This window comes from Zingiber officinale, chromosome 11A (genome assembly GCF_018446385.1).
Source record: "Zingiber officinale cultivar Zhangliang chromosome 11A, Zo_v1.1, whole genome shotgun sequence".
NCBI lineage: Eukaryota > Viridiplantae > Streptophyta > Magnoliopsida > Zingiberales > Zingiberaceae > Zingiber > Zingiber officinale.
Genome location: NC_056006.1, coordinates 82,298,020 through 82,324,878, shown reverse-complemented (window position 1 = coordinate 82,324,878; position 26,859 = coordinate 82,298,020).

Below are 26,859 nucleotides of genomic sequence, written 5' to 3'. Positions count from 1 at the left end.
TACAAAGAAAAGGTATAACTAGTAATTGTTTTCCGCATCATGCTAATTATTTTTCTTTGTATGAATTCCAAACACAAGAGGCATTAGATTCTAGTTTTTTTGAATTTGTAATTCGAGTTGTGTTTTTTTTTTTGTTTTTCGAATTTTTGATTCGATTGTTCTTTTCGGTTAAACCTAATGTTATTTTAGGAAATTAAATATTAAATTTCTATTAAAGGCTTTGTCGATGCAGTGGTGGATGATCTCATACCCAAGAAGGTTCCCACAGTCACCCCGGAACCTAACCTAGCGACCCCAGCATTTATAGAGGTTCCACCAGTCCAGCCCACAGCACCAGTAGCTCCAGCAGCGGAAGCAAAGAGAGAGGCTTACCTGATCCAGTGGCAGCGAATCAAGCCCGAGAACTTCTCAGGCACCAGCGAACCATGGGATGCTCAAGCCTGGTTCAAAACACTGGAGAGTACAATGGAGCTTCTGGACTGGCCAGAACAGGAGAAGGTGAAGTGTGCCTCCTTCTGCCTGACAGGAGACGCACGTATGTGGTGGGAGAGAGTCAGAGCGAAGCGCCCAGTGAACCAGATGACATGGGCCGACTTCGAGAAAGAATTCTTCGAGGAGTTCTTTCACATGCGGGTCACAAATCGCCACTACGACGAGTTCACGGAGTTTCGTCAGGGCAACCTATCAGTTGAGGAAGCCGTGAAGAAATTCAACAGACTGGCTCGTCTATGTCCCGAATTAGTCAGCACAGAAAAGGAACGAGTTCGGCTGATGCTCAAAATGTTGAGGCCGGAAATAGCGATGAATGTGGCCGGTGGCATCCATAGGCCACAAACCACAGAAGAACTAGTGAGTAGTGCTCTGATCACCGAGCACTACCAGAACAGCATCAAGCAGCAGAAGCAAACCTCCTCAGATTCCAAAGGCCAAGGAAGTTCAGATACTCAGAAATCTCAAGGCCACAGCTCTAACTGGAAAGGGAACTCCAGCAACAAGCGCAAACCAGAGAATTACCCAAAAGGAGGACCAGCTAGCAAGCAGCCAAGTTATCCCAAGTGTGCTACTTGTGGGAAATTCCACCCAGGGGTTTGTCGCAAGGGCACACGAGGATGCTTTGAATGTGGACAAGAAGGGCACATGGCCAAGCAGTGCCCGAACAAGACCGGTCTTCCTCAGCCACAGCAGATTCAGTATGCAGGCCAGCCAGCTCAGTTATATCAGATGCAGGCCGCCCTAGAAGGTCCACCTATCAGCCAGGGCAGATTAGAAGCCCCTCCAGCGATGGCGAATGCGAGGATCTACTCACTCACCAGAGAGGACGTAGCCAATGCCTCGACAGTTGTCACAGGTCAGATTAGCATTTTACAGTATAGTGCTATTGTTCTATTTGATACTGGGGCAACCCATTCTTATATAGCCAGGACATCCGCCGAAAAGTTAGCAATACCCCTAGAGGTACTCAGTAGTCAGTTTCTGACAACATTACCTCCGGGAGAAATTATGGCATCCACGCACTGGTTCAGAACAGTGCCAGTCATGATAGCAGACAGAGAACTCTTTTGTGATCTGATAGTGCTAGACATGACTGACTACGATGTCATATTTGGAATAAATTTCCTGATCAGATACGGTGCCTCCATAGAGTGCCGTAAACAGAAAGTCATATTCCAACCTGAAGCAGAAGCACAGTTCGAGTACATCGGAGAACCCAAGAAAAAAGGGCAATTTAAGTCCTCGATACGTAGGACCCTACCCCGATCATAGAGAGAATTGGGAAGGTAGCTTACAAGCTAGACTTACCTCAAGATATGTCAGCAATACACAATGTATTTCATGTCTCCATGCTAAAGAAGTGTATTCACGACTTAGCCAAGTGATTCAGCCTCAGACAGTGTAGATCCAAGAGGATCTTAGCTATGAGAGCAGACACAGATAGTGGACAGAGCAGACAAGATACTAGGAAACAGAGAAGTGTCATTAGAAAAAGTCATCTGGTAGAACCAGAAGCACGAGAAAGTTACTAGGGGAGCGTGGAGACCGCATGAGACAGAAATATATCCAGAATTATTCTAAGTTCGAGGACGAACTTTTTATAAGGGAGGGAGAATTGTAACGACCCAATTTTCCTTGTTTCGAGTTCCAAATGTCCATAAAAATATTTGGAAATACTTTTAAAATATTCTAGAGATTTTTAGAAATTTTTAGAGTATTTTTATGTAATTTTTGGAGGTCGTTTAGTAGGGTTACAAAAAGAAAGAAGTTTTGATAAAAAACGTTGAAGGTGAGATTCGAACCCACGACCTCGGGTCGGACTGACCCAAGCAAAACCGGCCCAACCAGCTGAGCTACGCTCGTTTTGTTAATCATATATGGAGCGATATATATTTAAGTAATAGTTAGGAACAGTAAAATAATAGGAAATAAAATGGTTGCAGCTGGGATTCGATCCCTCGAGTTGGGCTTTAAGCAGAACGCAGCCCACCAACAGACCAGCCGCGGGTTTGTTAATAAAACCCGAATCAAGTTGTATTTAAGCAATAGTTAGTTAACAGAATATTAAAGTTATAAGAAGAGAACTTAGGTTTTTCCCCGTGACAAAAATCTTCTCTTCTCTTCTCACGCGACGGCGCATCTCTCCACGGGGGAAACCGCAGCGAGCAAAGCTAGGGCATTGCGGTGGCCGGCGAGCACTCTTCTCCGAGAGGTCATCACACCACCGAGCTCCTCTCGTCAAGAAGAGGCGCGAGCACAAGAAGAAGCCGAGTATTTCAAGCCTCCGAGCCCTAGATCTTCTTCCTCTCCTTCGGTTGTAAGTCCAAGCAAATCCCGGTGAGTTGCTTCTCACCTGCAGTAGGAGTTGTTTCGAGCTTTGATTCGTTTTCATGGCTTTCGGATTCTTGTTTTCTTTTGGATTTCGAAGCAAGTTTGAGGGGTTTTGTTTTTGATGCTTACTGCCATGAACCCTAAAGAAAGAAGATTGGGAATTCATGTTTTCTGCCATGTACCTCATTCCAGTTGGTTAGATTGGGGAAAAAGAATGATGGGTTTAATTTGGATGATACTTGTCATGTTTCTTCTCTTGTTTTTGGTAGATAAGGACATTACCAGTGGATTAATCTGTGAGGAACTTGTTATATCTTCTTTTAGGATTTTCTAGAAATTTACTAGTAGTCATCAGTAGATTAGGATTAAATGACAGATGATTATGTTTCCTCATGTTAGCTTTTAGGTTCACAGATAGCTATCTGGTAGGGCAAAAAATGGGATTAATCTGAGAATTAGTGATGCTGTTAAGGAATCAAAGGCTTCTAACGTTTTAGATGGAAAGGAATGAATTTGGATTGTTTCATTAAGTATTTGGTTTAGGTATATTTGACTTCCCTACAGGCTTAAAAATGCTGAAAAAGGTAGCAGAGATTTGATTACAGTTCTATAATTAAAGAGGTATGTTTGAAGTTTTAATAGGCACGAAATTTCAAGAGGTATATGAACAGTTGGCTTCACATAAGGTGTGAAATAAGCTTTAGAGCAATTCTCACGACAAGAACAGCCACAAGGTGCATGAACAAGTTTATAGTGCAGTTTTAGTTTTAGTTTAAGCTTGTACGCAGAACTTCAATCATAGAGCAGATTTTGTAAGCTTATAGTGTAGTTTTATTAAGTATTAGTGTGCAGATTTGATTAAGGATTAGTGCAGATTTCATTGTGTTATTAGCTGGACATAAGCAGTTTCCTTTGCAGAATTTAAAGTGCAGATTTCATTGTGATGTTAGCTGGACATAAGCAGTTTCCTTTGCAGAATATTAAGTGCAGATTTAGTTTAGTTCTTTAGCAAATGCAGATTTCATTTATGCTATTAGTAGAGCACGAGCAGTATTTCTCATTGGCTATTGGAATGACATGAGCAGTCCTATTTTTATAGCATGCAGATTTTTATAAGTATGTAGATTTTTGATAGGCTTAATATGCAGATTTTTGTTAAGCTTTGCATGCAGATTTAGGTTGAGCTTTGTATACAGATTTTCAGTACGCAGGGTGTGTTCTAGTGCACACCAACTGCTTGATAAAATGCTTAGCTCAATATAATGCTACAGTAGGCATTTTAATAGCTCAGTTAATGTAGTAGAAGCATTTAAAATAACTTATTTAGTCTTGCTTCAGCTTATATGGGACTATGGTCCAATGGGTGGGCTCCTACAGTCGCCTCTAGGTTCAGATAACCTAGTTCTAGGTTCAGATAACCTAGTTAAAGCAAGGTAAGAAAATTAGCTATGAAATCAGTATTTTATTTTGAGCACTGTACTGGATTAGATATCCATTGGGTTGGACTCCCACAGTCGTCCCTAGGTTTAGATAACCTAGTAAACCCTACTAGACTCGGAACTTGCAATCCCGGGTTTAGTTAGGGATGCGCGCACAGCAAGTACAGTTGCCGGGCCCATCAGCAGCATGATTATTATTTTAATCTATTATGTAAATAGTTTTCAAAACTTCACAAATTAGTTATGTGAATAAAAGTTAGACTCAGTTTAGCATTAATTAGTTTAGCTTAGGTATCAATTCAGTTTCTTATTGATACACATGATAGTTCTACGATTGGCTTTACATGTTAGTTTTTCAGTTAGTTTCGTCGCTATTTATGAGCATGATTTGCTATACATGTTTAGTATTTCAGTTAGTTAGATTCCTTTGCTATTTATGAGCATGATTATCTTTACATGTTAGCTTTTCAGTTAGTTTCTTTGCTATTTATGAGCATAAGTAGCTTTACATGTTAGCATTCAGTTTTAGCATGTTTTTATTTATATACATGCATATCGAGTTTTTGTGAGTAGGATAGCGCTCACTAAGCTTTTAGCTTATAGATACTATTTTCCTCCTACTGCAGATAAAGGAAAAGTATAAGATAAGGAAGGAGATCTGTGACAGTGTGTGTGATGCCAGGACTATGGAGAGATCCAGAGTTCGCTAGCGAATTTTCAGGACCTACCTGTTTAGAGTTTTAGTTTATGTTATTATGAAGTTGAGATTGTAATTGAGTTATTCCGCACTTGTAGCTTGTTATGCCCTATCGTTGGAGTTATATCTGTTTACTATTGCTAGAATAGTTTTTTTTTAGTTGTTGGTCATTATTACTGCGTGGTTGATTAATATATAAATGTTCCAGCCGCCTGTGGCTGATGTATACATGTTATGTATCCCAGTTTGGGGTCACCGGTACAGGGGAGATGCTGTCGAAATTTTTCGGTAGGGTTTCCATCTGATTTTTTTATCATACCGGTTAAGTAGAGTTAGTAGTCAAGTAGCGTCCACCTTTAGAGAATAGTAGTAGTGTAGAAAGGTGGGTCGCTACAACTTTCAACCCACTGTCCATTATTCTGAAAGAAAATAGACTTACTGGTCCAAATTAAATAGATTGGAAAAGAAATCTGGATATTGTCTTAACTATTGAAAGCTATAAGTTTGTACTGTCAGAGGTATGCCCAGATACACCTAACAATGATTCTACCCCAGAGGAGATTGAGTATCATAAGAAATGGGTAAAAGCAGATCAAATGGCGCGGTGTTACATTTTGGCTTCAATGTCAAATGTATCACAACATCAGCATCAAGATTTACCAACTGCTTATGATATAATGAACAATCTCAAAGAACTCTTTGGACACCAGAGTTGGACTGCTAGGCAAGAGGCAATGAAAAAGTTAATGACAGCCACCATGTCAGAGGGGACACCCGTAAGGGATTATATCCTCAAAATGATGGCTTATCTGAACGAAATACAAGTCCTTGGAGGTGAAATCGATAGGGAACCCCAGGTCGATATTATTCTTCAAACGCTGCCCAGAAGTTTTGAGCTGTTCCGCCTAAACTATAACATGAACAAAAGGGAGTATACGTTGGTGGAACTTCTGACAGAACTACAGGCAGCAGAAGGTATATTTTGTCACAGTTCTCAGATTCACTATGCTAAAAATGGTTTTACTTCTAAGTCGAAAGGAAAAAATAAGAAGAAACAAGTTGTTTCAGCAAAGAAGGTGAATAAACCTCTAGGAACAGGACCAAAAGCTGGAATGAAGAAGCCGAAGGGCAAGTGCTTCATCTGCAAGCAGTCAGGACAATGGAAGGCGGGCTGTCCTCATAGGAATCAGAACAATAAAGGTATATCTCATTCTCTAGTAGTTGAAACATGTTTAGCGGTATTATCTACCAGCACCTGGTGTGTAGATACGGGAGCCACTAATCATGTCTGTAACTCTTTGCAGGGGTTCCAGGAAACCCGATGACTATTTGATGGAGAGATAACCGTCTACATGGGCAATGCTACTAAGGTGGTGGTTGTTGCAGTGGAAGACGTCTACTTATCTTTTGATAGGAATAGAAGTTTGATTTTAAGAAATTGTCTTTATGTACCCAGTTTTAGAAAGAATTTAATTTCAGTTTTTAAACTGTATTTGGATAGATATTCTGTTTCTTTCAATAGCAATGTGGTTATAAAGAGAAATATGATTATTATCTATTCTGGTGCATTGGTTGGCAATTTATATACTTTAAATCCAATTTCTCCCTCAAGGCAACAAATGGAAATTAATAACACATCTTCTAACTCTAATAAGAGAAAAGAACCTTCGGAAATGAACTAAACATATCTTTGACATCTAAGGCTTGGTTATATTAACTTAAGTAGGATTCAAAGGCTTATAGCCGATGAACTCTTGGGTTCATTAGAGTTGGAAAAATTTCCAACCTGTGAATCTTGCTTGGAAGGTAAAATGACCAAGAGACCTTTTAACGCCAAGGGGTATAGAGCCAAAGATGTGTTAGAACTGGTTCATTCTGATTTGTGTGGTCCTATGTCTATCCAGGAAATAGGTGATTTCGAATACTTTGTCTCTTTTATAGACGATTATTCGAGATATGGATACATTTACTTGATGCGCTGCAAGTCTGAGTACTTTGATAAGTTCAAAGAGTACAAGGCTGATGTGGAGAAACATCTTGGTAAGAGTATCAAAACACTACAGTCTGATCATGGTGGTGAATACCTCTTAGGAGAGTTTAGGAATTACTTATCAGAGGCCGGGATTCAATCCCAGTTGTCCGCACCTGGTACACCCCAACAGAATGGTGTGGCAGAACGAAGGATTAGGACTCTTATGGAGATGGTTAGATCGATGATGAGTTATTCAGAATTACCAAATTTGTTTTGGGGATACGCTCTAGAAACAGCAGCGCACATTCTGAACTTAGTACCTTCTAAATCAGTACCCTCTACTCCCACTAAATTGTGGAATGGGCGAAAGCTCAGTCTAAGACATATTCAGATTTGGGATAGTCCAGCATATGTGTTGAAAGCAAATGCTGATAAGTTAGAATCTCGTACAGAAGTTTGCGTGTTTGTGGGTTATCCTAGAGAAACAAATGGTGGTTTATTTTATAGTCCTAAAGACTAGAAGGTCATTATTAGCATCAATGCCCAGTTTTTAGAAAAAGACTATATAATGGACCACAAGCTCAAAAGTAAAATTATTCTAGAAGAAAAAGAGAGGACACATCTACTTCAGTACCAACAGTATAAGATGAAGTACCACAAGAGACTGCAACATGTGTCACACATGATACACAATCGTAGACAGTGCCTCATTGTAGTGGGAGGGTTGTGAGGCACCCAGAGAGATTCATGTTTTTGGGGGAGTCTTCGGACTTGATCCCGGGTAAACATGAACCTGATCCCCGAACATATGACGAAGCACTCTAAGATATAGATGCAGTATCTTGGCAAGAGGCAATGAATTCTGAAATAGAGTCTATGTATTCTAATAAGGTCTGGGAGCTTGTAGAACCATCAGATGGTGTAAAAGTCGTTGGATGCAAGTGGATCTACAAAAGAAAAAGAAGGACTGACAGGAAGGTAGAAACCTTTAAAGCAAGGCTTGTTGCGAAAGGGTATACTCAGAAAGAGAGAATCGATTATGAGGAGATTTTGTTGTCGGTAGTCATGCTAAAGTCTATCTGGATACTCTTATACATAGACACTCATATGGATTATGAGATTTGGTAAATGGATGTCAAGACAGCTTTTCTTAACGGAAGTCTTGAAGAAAACATCCATATGAAGCAACTAGAAGGGTTCATTGAAAAAGGCAAAGAGCATCTAGTGTGCAAGCTCAATCGGTCCATTTATGAACTGAAGCAAGCTTCAAGATCTTGGAACATCCGGTTTAATGAAGTAATCCAGTCATATGGATTTATTCAGTGTCCGGATGAGTCTTGTGTATACAAGAAGTGTAATGGAAACGTGGTGGTATTTCTTGTACTATATGTAGATGACATTTTGTTAATTGGCAACAATGTCAAAGTGTTATCGGACGTAAGGGTATGGTTGTCCAAACAATTCGATATTAAGGACTTAGGAGAATGTGTACACATTCTTGGGACCAAAGTCATAAGGGATCGCAAGAAAAGGATGTTGTGTCTGTCTCAAGCTTCATATATAGATACAATCCTTGCTCGTTTTAGCATGCAGAACTCCAAGAAAGGTTTTTTACCTTTTAGGCATGGAGTAGCTTTATCTAAAGATATGTCTCTGAAGACATCAAAGGAGATAGAGGACATGAAGGCAGTTCCTTATGCTTCGGCTGTGGGAAGCCTAATGTATGTAATGTTGTGTACAAGACATGATATCTGTTTTGTCGTGGGCATGGTTAGCTGATATCAGAGTAACCCTGAATAGGACATTGGACTGCTATAAAGTATATATTGAAGTACCTGAGAAGGACTACAGATTATATGCTAGTTTACCAAGAAGATGATTTGCTCCCTGTGGGTTACACGGATTCAGACTTCCAATCAGATAGGGACAATAGTAAGTCTACGTCAGGCTATGTGTTTACTTTAGGATGTGGAACCATTGCATGGAGGAGTGTTAAGCAGAAATGTGTTTCAGACTCAACCATGGAAACTGAGTATGTGGCAGCCTCTGAGGCAGCCAAAGAAGCTGTATGGCTCAGGAACTTCCTAATGGACTTAGATGTGATTCCTAGTTTGCCCAAAATCATCACAATTTATTGTGATAATAGCGGTGCAGTTGCAAACTCGAAAGAACCACTAGCCCATAAGGCAAGTAAACATATAGAGCGCAAGCACCACCTGATACGAGACATCGTCAAGCGAGGAGAAGTTGTCGTTGCCAAGATTGCATCAACAGATAACCTGGTAGATCCTTTCACTAAGGCCCTTCCGGCGAAAGCTTTTGATCGGCATGTGGAGGGGATGGGAATCAGATATATGGCAGCAGATATGGCAGCTTAGTCTTTTAGTATAAGTGGGAGATTGTTAGAGTGTATATTAAAAGCCTAGCTTTTGTAAACATTTATTTTTGAAATAAAAGAATCATATTGGTCAAATGTCTACATTTATTTGTTAAGTGTAGTTGTTCAATTAATTTATATTGTAGATAACATGGTGTGTGGTGTCACATACAGAAGATCATGTTATTAGTTCTTTATAAATTATAAACAGTTGCTCATGACTAAGATGGAAAGGAACAAACCATTGGAATAGTCGTAGTGTAATTAGGTATTAGTTTATCTTGACTAATAAATTACACTAGTACACTCTAAGTGTATTAAGTAGGACCATTTTAGGTAAATTTTTTTATACTGATTTAATAAAAGAACTAGACCTTAGTTATTATGGAAGTGTGTGCTCTTAATGATAATATAATAACAAGCATATATATTTAGTATTTATTTCTTTAACTTATCAAAGGGTGAGATTTAGCTCGATAAATCAATAGGTCTGATAAGTTAGGAAATGATATTACTTATAGTGCGTGTTGTTGATTATAGAAGAAAACTGTATCCTAATAATCTAGATTGAGAATTTCTCCAAGAGGAGCTCATAAGGATTGTCATGTTAAACCCTGCAGGTGGCATTAGTCCGACATGACAATAAGGTTGAGTGGTACTACTCTTGGACTAAGACATTAATTAAAATGAGTTGTCAGTAACTAAATTAATTAGTGGGCATTCAATATCTTAAACACAGGGAGACTAACACACTCATGATAAGAAGGACCCCATAATGTAATTTGGGATTGGTGTGGTAGTGCAATAATAACTCTCTAGTGGAATGAGTTATTATTGATGAACTTGAGTTGTGTGTTCGGGGTGAACACGGGATACTCAAGCTCGTCGGAAGGCCAAAACCAATTTCTCCTCTAGGTCCCTGTCATAGCCTCAATGAAGCCTTAAATCCACTCAATCTTGGTGTCCAAGAAGGAGTCGGCCCATGGCTTGGTGACCAAGCCAAAGGGGTCGGTCATAATCTCCTTAAGGTGGCTGGCCACTTTTAATTTAAAGGGTGCCAACCACATAATTTAAATCATAAGGGGTGTTTTGAATTTTTAAAATCTTTTCTTTGTAGATATCTATAAGTTTTAAAAGAGAGATTTTAAAATTTAAAACTTACCTTATTTGAATTAGGTCACATGGTTTAAAAGAAAGTTTAAAAATTTTAAAACTTTCCTTTTTTAACTATCCTCATGGTTTTGATAAAAAAGGAAGAGAAGTTTTAAATTTGAAACTTTTTATTTTTGTAACCATGTTAAAAAAGGAAATTTTAGAAGAGAAGTTTTAAATTTTAAAACTTGGTTTTAATTTTTTAAAACTTTCCTTTTTTTAACATCTACATAAGGAAAGAGAGCTTGTAAAATTTTATAAGAGGATTTCTTCTTTTATAAAATTTTATAAAAAAATATTTCTCTTGATGATGATGTGGCCGGCCACCCTTGCTTGGTGTCCAAGCAAGGGCTAGCCATTAAAAGCATCCAATCATCCATGATTCAATCAATTGAATCAATCAAGAGGAAAGAAAAGGAAAAATAAAAGGGGAAAAAGAAAAACAAGAGGAAGATTTTAATTTTTGTAAAAATCTTTTCCTTATTTGCCTTGGGCAAGTAATATAAAAGAATGGGAGGAGAGGCCTCATGGATTATCAATTCTTATTCTCTTGTTGAGCTCTCTATTGTGGTCGGCCCTCTCTCCCTTCCCTTTCCCCTTGCTCTCTTTGGTTCCTTGGTGGTGGTGGTGGCCGGATTTTAGAGAAGGAGGAAGAAGGCTTTGGGTGGTGTTCATCTTGGAGGATCGTCGCTCACACGACGTCCAAGGTGAGGCGAGGAATACGGCAGAAGATCTCAAGGTTATTAGCATACAAAGAAAAGGTATAACTAGTAAATGTTTTCCGCATCATGCTAGTTATTTTTCTTTGTATGAATTCCAAACACAAGAGACATTAGATTCTAGTTTTTTCGAATTTGTAATTCGAGTTGTGTTTTTTTTATTTTTTGAATTTGTGATTCGATTGTTCTTTTCAGTTAAACCTAATGTTATTTTAGGAAATTAAATATTGAATTTCTATTAAAGGCTTTGTCGAGGAAGTGGTGGATGATCCCATACCCAAGAAGACCTAGTGCCTCGCTATGTTTGACCTAGGAGCCGATTTTAGAAATAAATATTTAATTAACTTTATAACATAAATTGATTTGGATCAATAGTGTTAAGTTTCGATTGCGATCCAAATCTAAACCATTAAAAACATATAAGTTAAATTTGAAATCAATAATGTTAAGTTCCGTTTGCGATTCCTAATTTAACTTCTAAAGAACACAATAGGTTGTTTAGGAAAGGTTCGACACTTGTACAAAATTTTTATACAGTGGAATCGGTACGATCTTCCTAGGACCAACAAATAGTACTGACTACATAAAAGAACAGAACCTCTGTTATTATGAATGTGTGTCATCTTAATCCCTATATATTGACAAGCACGTATACTTAATATTTATTTCTTTAACTTATCAATGGGTGAGATTTATTCGTTAAGTCAATAGGCCCGATGAGTTGGGAGATAGTATTATTTATATGGTGTGTTGTTGATTATAGAAGGAATATATGTCCTAATTATTTAGGCTGATGATGTCCCCTTGAGAAACTCATAAGGATTATCATGTAAACCCTACAGGTGGACTTAGTCCGGTATGATAATAAAGTTAAGTGGTACTATTTTTAGAATCAGATGTTAATTAATTGAGTTATCAGTAACTCATTTAATTAACGAACATACGATATCTTAAACACGGGGAGATTAATGCACTCATAATAAGAAGAAACTCATATTGTAATATGAGATTGGTGTTGTAGTTCAATAATAACCCTTTAGTGGTATGGGTTATTATTGATGGACTTGAGTTGGGTGTTCGGGGAACACAGGAAGCCCAAGTCCATCGGGAGGCCTAAGCCAATTCCTCCTCTATGTCCCTGTTGTAGCCTCAATATATAAAACCTCGCATCCACCTTTCCATAACCAGGTTTGGTTTAACTTGGTTTGGTTTAACTTAACTTGGTTTGGTTTAATTTAACTTGGTTTGGTTTAACTTAACTTGGTTTGGTCTAACTTAACTTGGTTTAATTTAACTTAACTTGGTTTGTTTTAATATAGTTTGTTTAGATTTTTTTCTAAACAAAATTTTGTTAATTTTTCTTTCCTTGTAACCAATGGCAAGTCTATAAAAAGGAGTAGGATGTGGCTCCTAAAACCTAACTTTCTATTATTCCATAACTCCCTTCTCTCCTTGTGGTTGCTGCCCCCTCTCCTCCTCCTAGGGTCGGTGGCACAACCCCCTCTCCTCCTCCTTGTGGTTGGCGCCCTTTCCCTCTCCTCCTCCTTTCTTAGGGTCGGCGCCCTTATCCCCTCCTCCTTCGTGGTGGCCGGTGCCACTTCTTCATCTTAGTGGTCGGTGGCTTGAAGAAAGGGAAGAAGAGGAAGAAAAGTAAGAAGAGGAAGAAGAGAAAGAAGAGAAGGAAGAAGATTAGAAGGTGCCCCATCCTAGAAACTCCTTTTGTGGCTGGCATTTTGGAAGAGAAGAAAAAAAGGGTGGTGTCATCTTGGTAGATCGTCGCTCACACGACGTCCAAGAAGAGGAGAGGAATACGGCAGAAGATCAAGAGGTCTTTAGCTACGAGGAAAGGTACAACTAGTTCTTTAATTCCGCTGCGTATCTAGTTTTGTTCTCTTCGTATTGATTTTGGATATCGATTTTGAATACCAACACAAGAGGCCAGCGATATTGTACTTTGATCAAGGTGTGCTTTGATCATTCAATAACTTGCTTGATTGATCAAACACATGTCTGATCGAACGTGTGAGTTGCAAGGAAAAGTTCTGTACTTGTACAATTTTTGTACAAGAAAATTTAAACATAACGGAATTCCAGCGCCCTTCAGCTCTACCACGGATGGTCCCGTGGGCAGACAGGATGAGGTAGCTATCTAGCATATTAGCTACTGACTGCAGGAGAACACTTTACCACGGATGGTCCCGTAAGCAATCAGGGTATGTAACCGCCCACCCTCCTCCTGCTTAGTGGAGGCGGGGTTACTTTCTATATACATAACGTACGTACATGAATTTCTAAACAGCGGAAGTAATTGTTCATTTAAATCACAACTAATCATACCAATATGCTCAGCATAGTTATAAACTTAAAGAGTGATAATTATCCATTCCTAACATAAGCGTAAGTAAAAGTGGTCATGCAAGTCATCAACATAAAATAAGCATATTTCATATCATTCCTAAGTTCACATAAGTAGGTCATTTATTTTCTTTAGCCAAGCCACCACCACACACATCTCTTGCCCCTCCTGCTGCTCCTTTAATTTATCCATCCTTTACCTTTATCTGTAGTACAAGGAAAGTAAGCTATGAGCACACAAGGCTCAGTAAGATCCTTTCCTACTCACAAAAACCGTATATATCATATAAGAGTAATCATATCACATATCATAGCATGAATGAAAATCATATCATGGCATAAAATAACAATCATATCATAGCATAAAGTGAGCATCATATCTTGGCATAAACTTATCATATCATAGCATAAAGTAAGCATCATATCATGGCATAAACTTATCATGGCATAAATGACAATCATATCATAACGTAAAGTAAGCATCATAACATATCATGTCATATCGTAAAAAAAATAAGCATCATGACATATCATATCATAGCATAAAGAACATCCTATCATAGCATGTGAGTAAGAGTCATATCATATCATTCCATAACATAAACATATATGCAAGATGTCCTTTAAATCATGGGTGATGTCATGTGCAAGATGCTTTTCAAAACATGCTTCATGTCATGTGCAAAAATGTCTTAAAAACAATATCATATAGTACTTAAAAATAATCTCAACATGAGGGGGCCCGGCTTAGTACTACATACATACATAAATGCGCGCATCCTAAGTAGACTCAAGGTAGCTAGTCTTGAACCTACTAGGAAACTATGCCAGTAGCTCGACCTAGGGGCACGTAAGGAGCCCACCCTTTACTAGGCCCGTTTCTTAGTCCATCGACCTAGGGGCGCATAAGGAGCCCACCTTTTTGGTACAAGCCATACAAAGTAAAATATTATGTCATATACATATCATATCATAGCATATCATGTTCATGTCATTCATAGCATTTCATATACATGTCATTTATAGCATATCATATTATGTCATTCATAGCATATCATGTACATGTCATTCATAGCATAACATATTCATGTCATTCATAGCATATCATGTACATGTCATTCATAGCATATCATATTCATGTCATTCATAGCATATCATGTACATGTCATTCATAACTTTTCATAACATAGAGAGTGCTCTTAGTCCCACTTGATAGGGAAGCAACTCTTAGGCCTTTCACTTAGCTTGTCATAAAGAGTGCTCTTAGTCCCAACAATAGGAAAGCATCTCTTAGGCCTTTTCTTTTCATTTCATAAAAGATACATACTTGAGCATATAGCACATCCTAGGAGACATTTTCATGCATGATTCATAAGCATACATAATGAGCATTTAACATATCATGGAAAACATAAGAATGCATGGAACATAAGTTAGCATCTCCTAATTCATATCATGGCAAAGTGAAGCACATAAAGAGTCATAATTGGGTCTCAAACATCAACCTACTAAGGGTGGCCAAAACATGCAAGGGTTCTTCTAGATTGTAAGCAATCATAAAAGCATATGAACCTTAAATCAATTTCATAACATTTATCATAAGGAACATCATAAGCATATTAAATTTAGGTTCTAAGCTTCCTAGGTCTAAACTTCATAATGTGGCCAAAACATGCAAGGCCTAGATCTAGATTACAACTAGCATATCAACATGTGAACCCTAACAATTTTCATAACATTTATTATAAGCAACAACATGAGCATATTGAGTTTAGGTTTCAAGCTTCTTAGGTCTACAAACTATAAGTGGCCGAATGTCATAAGGTGTGGAGCTAGGTTCTCAACCAAATACAAGCATGAGAATACCATGTTAATTTCATATCATATCATAGGGAAAAACATTAGCATGTTAGAGTTGAGTTTAAGCTTGTCTAAGCCTTAAATTCTATCTTGGCCGAAAGTTTGAAATGTGGAAACCTAGTTCTAAACCACATGAAATCAAGTTATCTTCATATCATATCATGAGGAAGATCATAAGCAAGTTAGATTTGAGTCTGAGCCTCACTAGGGTTTTTAAATCTTTTCATGGCCGAAACCCTAAGGTAATGTTCACCTAGTACCAAACAACATACAAGCATGAAACATCAAGGAAACATTCATAACATATCATGAGAAAGATCATAAGCACGTTAGTTTGAGTTTAAGCTTCTCTAGGGTTCTTATTCTCTTCATGGCCGAACCCTAAGGTGAGGATTCTCTTAGTTCCAAGCAACATACAAGCATGAAATATCAAGGAAATATTCATATCATATCATGAGAAAAACCATAAGCATGTTGGTTTGAGTTTTAAGCTTCTCTAGGGTTTTTATTCTTTTCATGGCCGAACCCTAAGGTGAGGATTCTCCTAGTTCCAAGCAACATACAAGCATGAAATATCAATGAAATGTCCATATCATATTATGAGAAAAATCATAAGCATGTTGGTTTTGGGTTTAAGCTTTCATAGTTCTTACAACCCTTCATGGCCGAAAGTTTCAAGGGAAATCCTAGGTTTTTAAACCATCTAAACTTAAGGAAAATTTCACATAACCACTTGTACCACAGGTGAGGGGATACTTACATCCTCTTGCTTGGTCTTTTCTTAAGATAAAGATACCCTTGAGAAGAAGAAGAAGAGAGCTCCTCCTTCTAGTATTTCCTTTGCTTCTCTTGCTTGTAGGAAGTAGATCTTAAGGGCTTCTTCTTGAGGTTTAGTTTTCCTTAGGGAGAAAACTAAGATTGGATTTCGAAAATTTGGGAGAGGGGAGGCTCTAGGTTCGGCAATGGTGAGGAAAGGAAGAAGAAAAATAAACCCCTTTTCCTTTTTCTCTCTTATGCTAAGTGGGAGGAAGAAGCAAAGATAAGTTTTGCTTTCTCTTCCCTATTAACTCATTTCTTATTTTCTTAATGATGAAGAATGTCTCCATTCATCCCCCTTAGTTCTCCTAATCCCTCTCCTTCTTTATCCTCACGAAAATGGAAGGAAGAAAAGAGAAAAAGACAATTTGTCTTTTTCTTGTTCTTCTCTTAATCAAGAGAAGGAGGAAGAAAGCTACTTGATGTTTTCTTGCTTTCTTCTCTTAATCATACTTTTACCTTTATCTACAAATTTCCATTCTCTATTCAACAATAATTTATGATGGCCTAGTGGTCAATCCATAATCCTTAAAGATTAAAAAGGTTCAAGGTTCAATCCTTGACCAAGTCCTTTTCTTTTATATATTTTTAGTTCTATCTTATCTCCCTTTTTATTCTACAAGAGAACATTTTCGTATATAGCTTAAGAAATTCGTGGGTGTTACAGGGTATGTAAACAGTCACTGTTTGCAGGAGAACGTTCTACCACGGATGGTCATGTGGGCAGATAGGATATATAAGTGGTCACTGTCTACAGGAGAATACTCTACCACGGATGATCCCGTGGGCAGACAAGGTATATACAGATACGCAGCCATAATGACAAATAAGCAGTAAAGAAAAAACAATCCATCTGAGGATAATGCTCTTCAACCTACCCTATGGTGTAAAATCAACAGTGGATATGCATGAGTCTAAATAATAACCAAGGGTCTAGTAAGATACTAGATATCCTACACTACAGTATAATCTTACCAATGTGTAGGCTTGAGCCTACATAATTCTAGTAGGTTATTCAACAATTTGCTACGGTTTACATGCGGTAGCTCAAGATCACTATCAAATTTAAAGGGCAGTTTAAATGCATAAACATGCATTAAATAACAAGTCTAATAACGTATGTCTAGATACCATAATAACAAGTACAATAATCATAATCTCAATCAAAGGGGATCCTGTTGGAACCCCAAGGTTATTTTGATGTGATCAAATAAGTTAAGTTAGGTCCTGTTGATTTTTAATCCCTGTGTCTAAGTGTGCAGGAGCTTAGGAGCACAGGAAGTCGAGCGGAAGATGCGACTAGTGAGAAGAATGACACGGGAAGGGAGCCGAGGGGCTCGATGCATCTGAGGGATGAAAGAGTTACGAAAGAGTACACAGGTGGACGAGAAGAACGTGCACGACGTTCAAGGGATGAGAAGCCAGAGCGGAAGCCTGATCGAGGAGAAGGCCGAAATTGGGTTTGGGTGAGCCTTATTTCGGTTGGCCGAAATCACCCAAGCGAGTGGAGCCGGAGCGGAAGACCCAAACCGAGGCGAGCAGTACCGGAGCAGAGAGCCTGGATCAAAAAATTCAACCTTGTTGACTTTAAGGGTCTAGGCGCCCGGACCAGTCCGAGCACCCGGATCGATTCCGAGCGCCCGGAACCTCTTTTTATCTACGGTCGACGTGGATGTTAACCGTTGCGAAGGAGATAAAGTTTTATCCCCTTCCAGGCACCTGGAACCCTTCCAGGCACCCCGACCAAGGCTATAAATACAGTCTTGGTCCAAAATCTAAACAACAACAAGAATACTAAGCAACACTTGTATATGTTTTCCACTTTGTTTAGCTTCTTTATTTTTGTGCCTAAATTGCTGTAAAGAGGCTTCTCTGCCTGAGGGAGAAAGTAGTGTATTTCATTTCCTTGGATTAACAACATCCCCAGTTGTAACCAAGTAAAAATTACGACGTCTCTTTCTTTCTGTTCATTTAATTATTTTTTGCAAGTATTCATTATTTAAGTTATTGTTCGAGAAGGGTTGCTTTTGTAATTTGTGCAGGGCTATTCAACCCCCCCCCCCTTCTAGCCGGTCAATCAGGATCCAACAGATCCTAGCCATCTACTCATAATATCTCATCTAACACTCTGGTATCATCCTAATTACCGTAAAGTAAGGGGTTCATAATCACGCAGACATGGATGTCGGTCTAAAGAAGATAACCTAATGGAATACTCTACCATCTTACTAGGATATGATTTACATCATATATAGGTAGGAATAGCCTTGTTGATATATATACACTTACATGAGTATACTCATAGGTATAAGCCTAAGTGTACAACTAAACATAATGTAAATGCACGAGTATCAATCTGTAACTACACTATGACCTAGTGTTATCATACATATCTGAACATTACATGCATGAAGACAAAGGAGATTGTATATGTTAGGACCCTTGGCGGTCAGCTAGAGGGGGTGAATAGCCCCTACACAAATCAAGACAAAAACCTTTCTCGGCTTATAACTTAAATAAAATAAACATTTGCATAAAAATAATAAAGAAACTAAAAAGACAAGGCTTAGCAGATTTACTTGGTTACAATTAGAGAAGTTGTTAATCCAAGGAAGTTGAAGTGCACTAAGAATCTCCTTCAGGCGGAGAAGCCTCTTACAGCAATGAATTCACAAAAAAGAAGCAAAATAAAAACTAAAGGGCACAAGTGTTGTTTCTTTGTATTTCACGTTGTTGTAAAGCTTTGGGAGCAAGGCTGCTTATATAGCCTTGCTCGGGGTGCCTGGAAGGGTTCCAAGCGCCTGGAGGGGGATAAAAATTTATCCCCTTCGTAATGGATTATGGTCAAACGCGATTTGGATAAACTTCGATTCTGGGCTCCCAGATTCCTAGCGCCCGGAGTCTGGGCGACCGGACCAGGAAAGTCAACCATGTTGACTTTTTCAGTCCGTGTTTTCCACTCCAGTTTCACTCCCCTCGGTCCAGGTCTTCCGCTCCGGTTCCTCTTGCTTGGGTGATCTCGGCCATCCGGAATAGGTCTCACCCAAACCCAACTTCCAGCCTTCTCGAGCAAGCTTCCGCTCTTGGCTTCTTGTCCCTCGGAAACATCGCGTGCCTCCTTCTCATCCGCCCACGGAATCTTCTGCAGTACCTCGTCTCTCAGACGCACCGAGCCCGTCAGCTCTCTCCCGTGCTGTCCTTCTCACTAGCTGCATCTTTTACTCGACACCATGTGCTTCTAAGTTCCTGTATACTTAGACACAAAGTTAAACACAACAGAAGCTAACCTAACTTGTTTGATCACATCAAAACAACCTTTGGGTATCAACAATCTCCCTCTTTTTTATGTGAGCAACCCAAGTTAAGTTAGGATAAACTAACATAAAGTAAAAAATAATAAATTTACAATTAAAGTGCAAAAATTTAAAAAGGTTAAACAACCTCCCCCTAGACTTAATCTTCCCTTCTCCCCTTTGATCACATAAAAAATGGGATACTAAAAGAAAACTAAGGGTAAATTTTTCAAAAAATAGGAAAGATTTTATTAAAAAATTTGATTTTCAACATTTTGAAAAACTTATCAAGTTTTTGGAAATTTTGGAAATAATTTTGATAACACTTAAAAAATTACAATAAAAAAATTATAAGTAAAAAAACATTTTTGATATCACCAAAAAAATAAAACTGTAATTTCCTAAAATAATTTTGTAGAAATAATTTTGGTAAAGTAAAGCTGATACTTCCAAAAAAAATTAAGTCTTTAAAAAAATTTCTAAGTTAAAAACACTAAAAAAATTGAGTAACTATTTAAAGTATTATTTAATTATAATTAAATAATTTATCAGTTAGTCAATTAAATATTTTATTTCATTAATTGGCTTTTAGGCTGTAGCGAGGCACTAGGCTTTCTTGGTTATTGGAGCAACAACCACTTTCTAGACAAAGTCTCTTAAGGAAATTCAAACATTTAATTTTCTCGCTGAATGCGCTAAGTCTAATTATAGTTCAATTTAGACAAGACTTTAGAACCCAATCTAAGTTCCAGCCAACTAGGTTAATTAACAATCCCTTAAGAATATATTTCTAAGAAATTTTCCTAATTTGTCCCTTGTGGTAAGTAAAATACAAGTTCAATTTATTATATTTTCTAATATTTTGATTTTTAACATTTACGTATGCATGATTTTTCAAGTTCTTTATTTCTTTTTGTAAATTATCATTTTCTAATTTTATTTTATCAAATTCTTCTAATGGATAAGATTTTGCTAGAATTAATTTTAACTTTTTAATTTCTTTTTCTAATTTACAACAATCTTTAGATAATGATTTAACAAATTTAGATAACTTATCGGGGGGAAGAGATCGTACCTGACTTACCTTGTCGATCTTGTTATCCGTAGCTCCCTCTGAACTACAGCTTTCTTCCGATGTCACTCCCCCTTCATTGATGCTCTCGGTGCTCATTTCGGACGAGCTTTCTTCATTTCGTCATGTTGATGACTTGCCATTAACACAAGTCCAACAACAGCTTTAACTTCTAATTCGGACTATGTTTCATCTCACGTCGCCTTTAGCTTCTTGTACTTGTTCGATTGGGCGGGCTTCTTGTTCTTTCCTTTATCCTTGATCTTTAACTTAGGGCAGTTATCTTTAACATGCCCTTCTTCATTGTAGTGGTAGCATCTAATTGTTCTTTTCTTTCTACTCTGCAGATGGTTAGTTTTTCTAGATTTAAATAATTTTTTAAATTGTCTTACCATCATTATCGTTTCTTCATCGTTGAGAGAGGATTCTGAATCTTGTTCGTCCATCCTTGCCTTAAAGGCAACGTTGTGCTTCGGCTCCTTCTTCAGATCTGCACATCTCGTTTCAGGGACTTCAAATGTTGAAAACATTTCTTCTAAGGTAACAGAATCTAAATCTTTAGAAATATAGTAAGCATGTAACACCACACCCTCCTCACTACTCGTCTGTGAGGATGGGGCGCTACTAGACTACAAACTTTACTTAATTAGAGTTGTTCACATATAAAATTTAATGCATGATACTCTCTAAACATGCAATTAGTGGCAGCGAAAAAAACATAAATCACTAATCTACACATACTACTCAAATATATGTTCACCACTAAAACATGTCAATCTACACAAGCATGCAACAATGATACAATTCAGATAATAAACCAATGTGCATAGCATTTAAGAGGAAGAGTTCTAAACATAACATCTTCAATAAGCCAATCTAGCAGCATGAAAGAAAATGGTTCTAAATACATAAAGTCACTCTAATAATAAAATCATCAACATGAATAAACAATTTCAATAGTCTAAATACATAGAAATCTTAATAAATTTCTAAACTAGGTCCCAAGGCTTCCATAGTCCAAACATCACACATCCATCCGCACCTCCTTGTCGCCTTCCTTCGCTATAGCTTTTCCTTTCCTTTATCTGCAGTAAGAGGAAAATGCATCTATAAGCAAAATTGCTTAGTAAGCACTATCTATCTCATAAAAACTCGAATGTGCAAATAAATACAGCAATGCTAAAAATTGAATCTGTAAGAAGAAAACTACTCATGCTCATCTAATAGCAAAAGAAACATAGCATACTGAAATACTAAACATGTAAGCAAATCTAAACAACATGTCAACATATAAGAAAACTAAACTTGCTGAATTTTAAACTTATGTGAAGCTTATTTCACTTATTTAAAAAAAAAACTTATACTTTAATACTTCAAAATAATAATAACTTCTTTCTTGGGCCCAAGCGTAGTACCATTGCGCGCTCCCTAATAGAAACTGGGGTAGCGAGCCACCAGTCCTATAAGGGTAAAGACCTCGGTCTTACCAGGACCAAGACCTCGGAAATGGTCACCTGGATTTATTTAACGACAACCTCAGAAGTCGGGTACTAGCCTCTCAAAAATAAAATACTTGTTATCTTTTATTACTTCTAATATATAATGCCTCGGCATTTCTTCAAGCACTAAGCGTGCCTTTGATCCTCAACTTCTGGAACTTGGGATCAAATCAAGACCTTGGTCTTTTCTTGCTTATAATTACTCATAAATGCATTTGTACAAAAGTCCAAAAACATGGTAAGAAACTATTCATATGACAAGTTATTCCAATCAATAAGAAATCTATCTATATACTCGGAATAAGAGGGTAGTTCAGGATTTGTACAGCAGCAAAGAAAACAAAAGAAAACTCGAATATGATTTGCACTTGCTAAAGCACGAGTTACTTAAAGAAACTGCACTAAAATTCTGCACTACAAGGAGACCTATACTGCACTAAAATTCTGCACTACAAGGAGATCTAAACTGCACTAAAATTCTACACTACAAGGAGATCTAAACTACATTAAAACTTCTAAATTGATTTCAATTATTTCAGTTTCCCCACTCATCTAGTATCAACAACTGCTTTCTAAACTTTCTATTTTATCATCAACATGATCCGTTTATAATTAGAAGAATATTTATTCCAATTTATTAGTATGAATAAACACTAAAATCTCTTATTCCAATTGTTGGAAGAAAATTGTTAACTTCTCTTGAATACCTTAGTTATCCAAATCATACATATATTTTGAACAGTTCAAAAAGTAATAGCGATAACTTCAATACTTACACTCCTAAAAGCTTTTGTAACCTTAATGTTATGAATAACTCTTTCCTCAATGCTATATTTTTGAAAGTGTTAATTAAATAATCTGAAAGTAAAGTTTCCATCCTTAATTTACGTCATCAACATTTGATCATCATCTTTCTGAATCTAATATTCCCTTAAATTTATGCATTTTCTTCCCATAAATTAATCAATATGATATCTGTCTCAATTCATAGTTTCAAGGTTATTACAGAAATTACTATATGCTTAAAAACTTGTTATACTTACAACCTTTTTGACCGGTTGAACAAATTTATTCAGTTCTAATTCTCTGTTATTTAAACAACTTTGAATATCTTTAAAACACGTCCTCAGAACACAGTTTATGAACCATGACAATAAGAACTCAGAACTTGCTTACCCATTTCTATCTGGAAACCAAACCAATCGAAAACCAATCGAAGGAAACTACTCTTACTGCAGGTGAGAGCACTTACCTTGGTTTCTTGGACTCACAACCGAGAAGAGGAGCTGCTAGGGTTCGGAGAAACTTGAAGATCCAACCTTTCCTTCGTGCCTACGGATTCCCACGATGAGAAGGTCTCTATTCCGTGAAGAGCCCACGAGATTTGCCCTTCGCCGGCCACCGGAGACGAAGCCCTAGCTTCGGCTTCGTCTTCCGCCCGAGCACCGCCGACGCCGCGCGCGAGAGAAAGGAGAGGAAAGGGGGTTTAGGTCACGGCAAATCAATCCCTAAGTTCTCCCTTTATAACTCCAATTTTCTATTAACTATCTACCACATAAATATATTTCGCTATCTTTTCTAAATAGCACCACTCGCTTGGGCACTTGGCTATCACGCTTTGCTTAAGATTCGGGTTGGGTCGGAGGTCGCGGGTTCGAACCTCGGTCGAAACTCTTTTATACTTAATATTTTTTATTTTCTATTAACTACTACTTAAATAAATTTCACTCTTTCTTTAATCAGCACGACCCTGCTGGGTTCCTGGTCAGCCGAGACAACTTAAGGCTTTGCTTAACCGGAGATCTCCGGTTTGAACCTCGGCTCAAACTTTTTTATTTTTGCAACTTGTTTCTTTTGGTAAAAATACCAAATGAACTCTAAAAATTACATAAAAATACTCTAAAAATTTCTAAAAATCTCTAGAGTATTTCTAAAGCATTTCTAAATATTTTTAATTACTATTAGGACTCGTAATGAGGAATTTTTGGGTTGTTACAAAGCATCTACTAATGATGTCCACTGAGTAGATCTAGGAAATGTATTAAGCGCGTACCTTAGCGAATTTCGGTTGCTTACCTTTTCTCCGAGATTCGTGAGTCCGGTGATTAGTTCCTTCATTCTCGAGTGAAGATGTACAACGGTTTCTTCTGCTTCTAGTTTTATGTTGCTTAACTAATTCCTTAGCAGATCCTGTCTCGCGAGCTTGGCTTCGGGCGTCCGTTCATGTAGCTCAAGGAACTTCTCCCAAAGCTCTTTTGCTGAGTCATAGGCATCAATCTGGTTGACTTCTTGTGGCGGTAGGACGCTCAGCAGATGGAATTCTGCTTTACCATTTGCCACATAGTTGGCTTGCTCCTTCTTCGTCCACTAGTATTCTTCCTTCCTTTCAGGTGCTACAAAATTGAATTTCATTATTAAAAGTAATTCAAAGTCAGTTTTAAAGAATACTTCCATTTTCTTTTTCCAACTCACGAACTTCCCCTCAAACTTTGGTGGGTAGATGCTTGGTCCGGCCATCTCATGTGCTTCGTTCGGCGGTTAGTCCTCCTGAAACATCCTTGCTCTAATACCACTTGTTAGGACCCTTGGCGGGCAACTAGAGAGGAGGTGAATAACCCTTGCACAAATTAAGACAAAAACCTTTCTCAGCTTATAACTTAAATAAAATAAACACTTGCATAAAAATAATAAAGAAACTAAAAAGACGAGGCTCAGTAGATTTACTTGGTTACAACCGGGGAGGTTGTTAATCCAAGGAAGTTGAAGCGTACTAAGAATCTCCTTCAGGCGGAGAAGCCTCATACAACAATGAACTCACAGAAAAGAAGCTAAACAAAAACTAAAGCGCACAAGTGTTGTTTCTTTGTATTTCACGTTGTTGTAAAGCTTTGGAAGCAAGGCTGCTTATATAGCCTTGCTCGGGGCACCTGGAAGGGTTCCAGGCGCCTGGAGGGGGATAAAATTTTATCCCCTTTGTAATGGATCGCGGTCAAACGCGATCTAGATAAAATTTGATTTCGGGCGCCTGGACCAGGAAAGTCAACCAAGTTGACTTTTTCAGTCCAGGCCTTCCGCTCCAGTTTCACTCGCCTCGGTCCGGGTCTTCCGCTCCAGTTCCTCTTGCTTGGGTGATCTCGGCCATCCGAATAGAGTTCACCCGAACTCAACTTCCGACCTTCTCGAGTAAGCTTCCGCTCCTAGCTTCTCAGCCCTCAGAAACGTCTCACGCCTCCTTCTCGTCCGCCCGCGTACTCTTGCGCAGTACCTCATCCCTCAGACGCACCAAGCCCATCGTCTCTCTCCCGTTCCATCCTTCTCACTAGCTGCATCTTTTGCTCGATGCCCTGTGCTCCTAAGTTTCTGTACACTTAGACACAAGGTTAAACACAACAAGACCTAACATAACTTGTTTGATCACATCAAAACAATATTGGGGTACCGACAATATAGAGATTAAGCAGATAAGAATATAAGATCAAGCTCAAGAGACAATATAGAGTAGATATCAAGGTAAAAATAACTACTCTACAATAAATGTAAACAACTGAATCATGCACTAAGGTCAAAGATACTATAGAAATAAGTTAAGAAGTATCCACCTTTAATATGTAACTCGTGTCAAATAAATCCCACATCAAGACACTCATCTCGAATCAACATTCTGCATCAACATATTTTATTTAACTAATTTCATCGGAATTAAATAGTTAAACAAAATCCCTAACCTAATTAGGGTAACTCTAATCGTACATGAACTTTGATTAATCCCCCAATTAACCTTAATCATTCTACAATTAAATGTACTTAATGCACGAATTACCTCTGAATCTCAGCTCACTACCAGAAATATGGATGCTCAGAGATAGGGTTATTGTCATCCGAACCAAATACCCCCCCCCCCACACACACACACACACACAAACTGATCTAACCAGGAGTAAGGTCTAGCCCTAAATCTAGAGGCAGGAGGAAGGTCGGAGCTATAGTAGTCGGCAAACAACCCAATCAGAAACCTTCCAATGCATTAGTAGAGTTCAAATTATTTCAAATATGAGATTAACTCATCTTACCTTCAATCCACAACACGCGATGTAGAAAACACCTTGATCTGATGAAGAGGCAAGATAGAAATCTGATGTGGAATTTGGATCCCTCTCTCAGCTGGTAGTGGTTGTTCTCGGTGGTTAGATGACTCCAAGCAAGTGATCGGCCGCACCTTGAAGGCGAGAGGAAAAGAAAAGGGTGGTTGGATCCCTGAGATAGCACCCCTTTTCTTCCATGGTCGACGACTCAACTGATCGGGAAGGAGGAGAAAGGATGGTCGAGCTATTCTCGCAAGTCGGGGTAGTGGCGGATTATTGGCGCAGCAAGGCCGGCAAGACGGGGTGAATTGTCTGAAAAGAAAAAAAAAACTTTCTCTATTTCCAACTCAGATTAGACTAGCAAAGTAAGAATAATAACTTAATTGAACAATTAAAAAAAGAAAAGTACAAGGACAATATTATTTACTTGGTTACAACCTAGGTGGTTGTTAATCCAAGGCGTTGAACAAAGCTCCACTAGAATTCTCCTTTGTGGCAGGTGGAGAAGTCTCTTACAGAAGTTGATAGCTTAAAAGAAAGAAAAGGAAAGTGTATAATACTTGTTGTTTAAGTTATTGAATATTTCCTACCTCTAGGGACCTTTTTATAACTCTGAGAAAATCCTATCCGTTGGTGGAAGGCACCTTCAAAAAGGTTCAAGGCGCCTTCAAGTAGATAAAGTTTTATCCACAACTCAACGAAA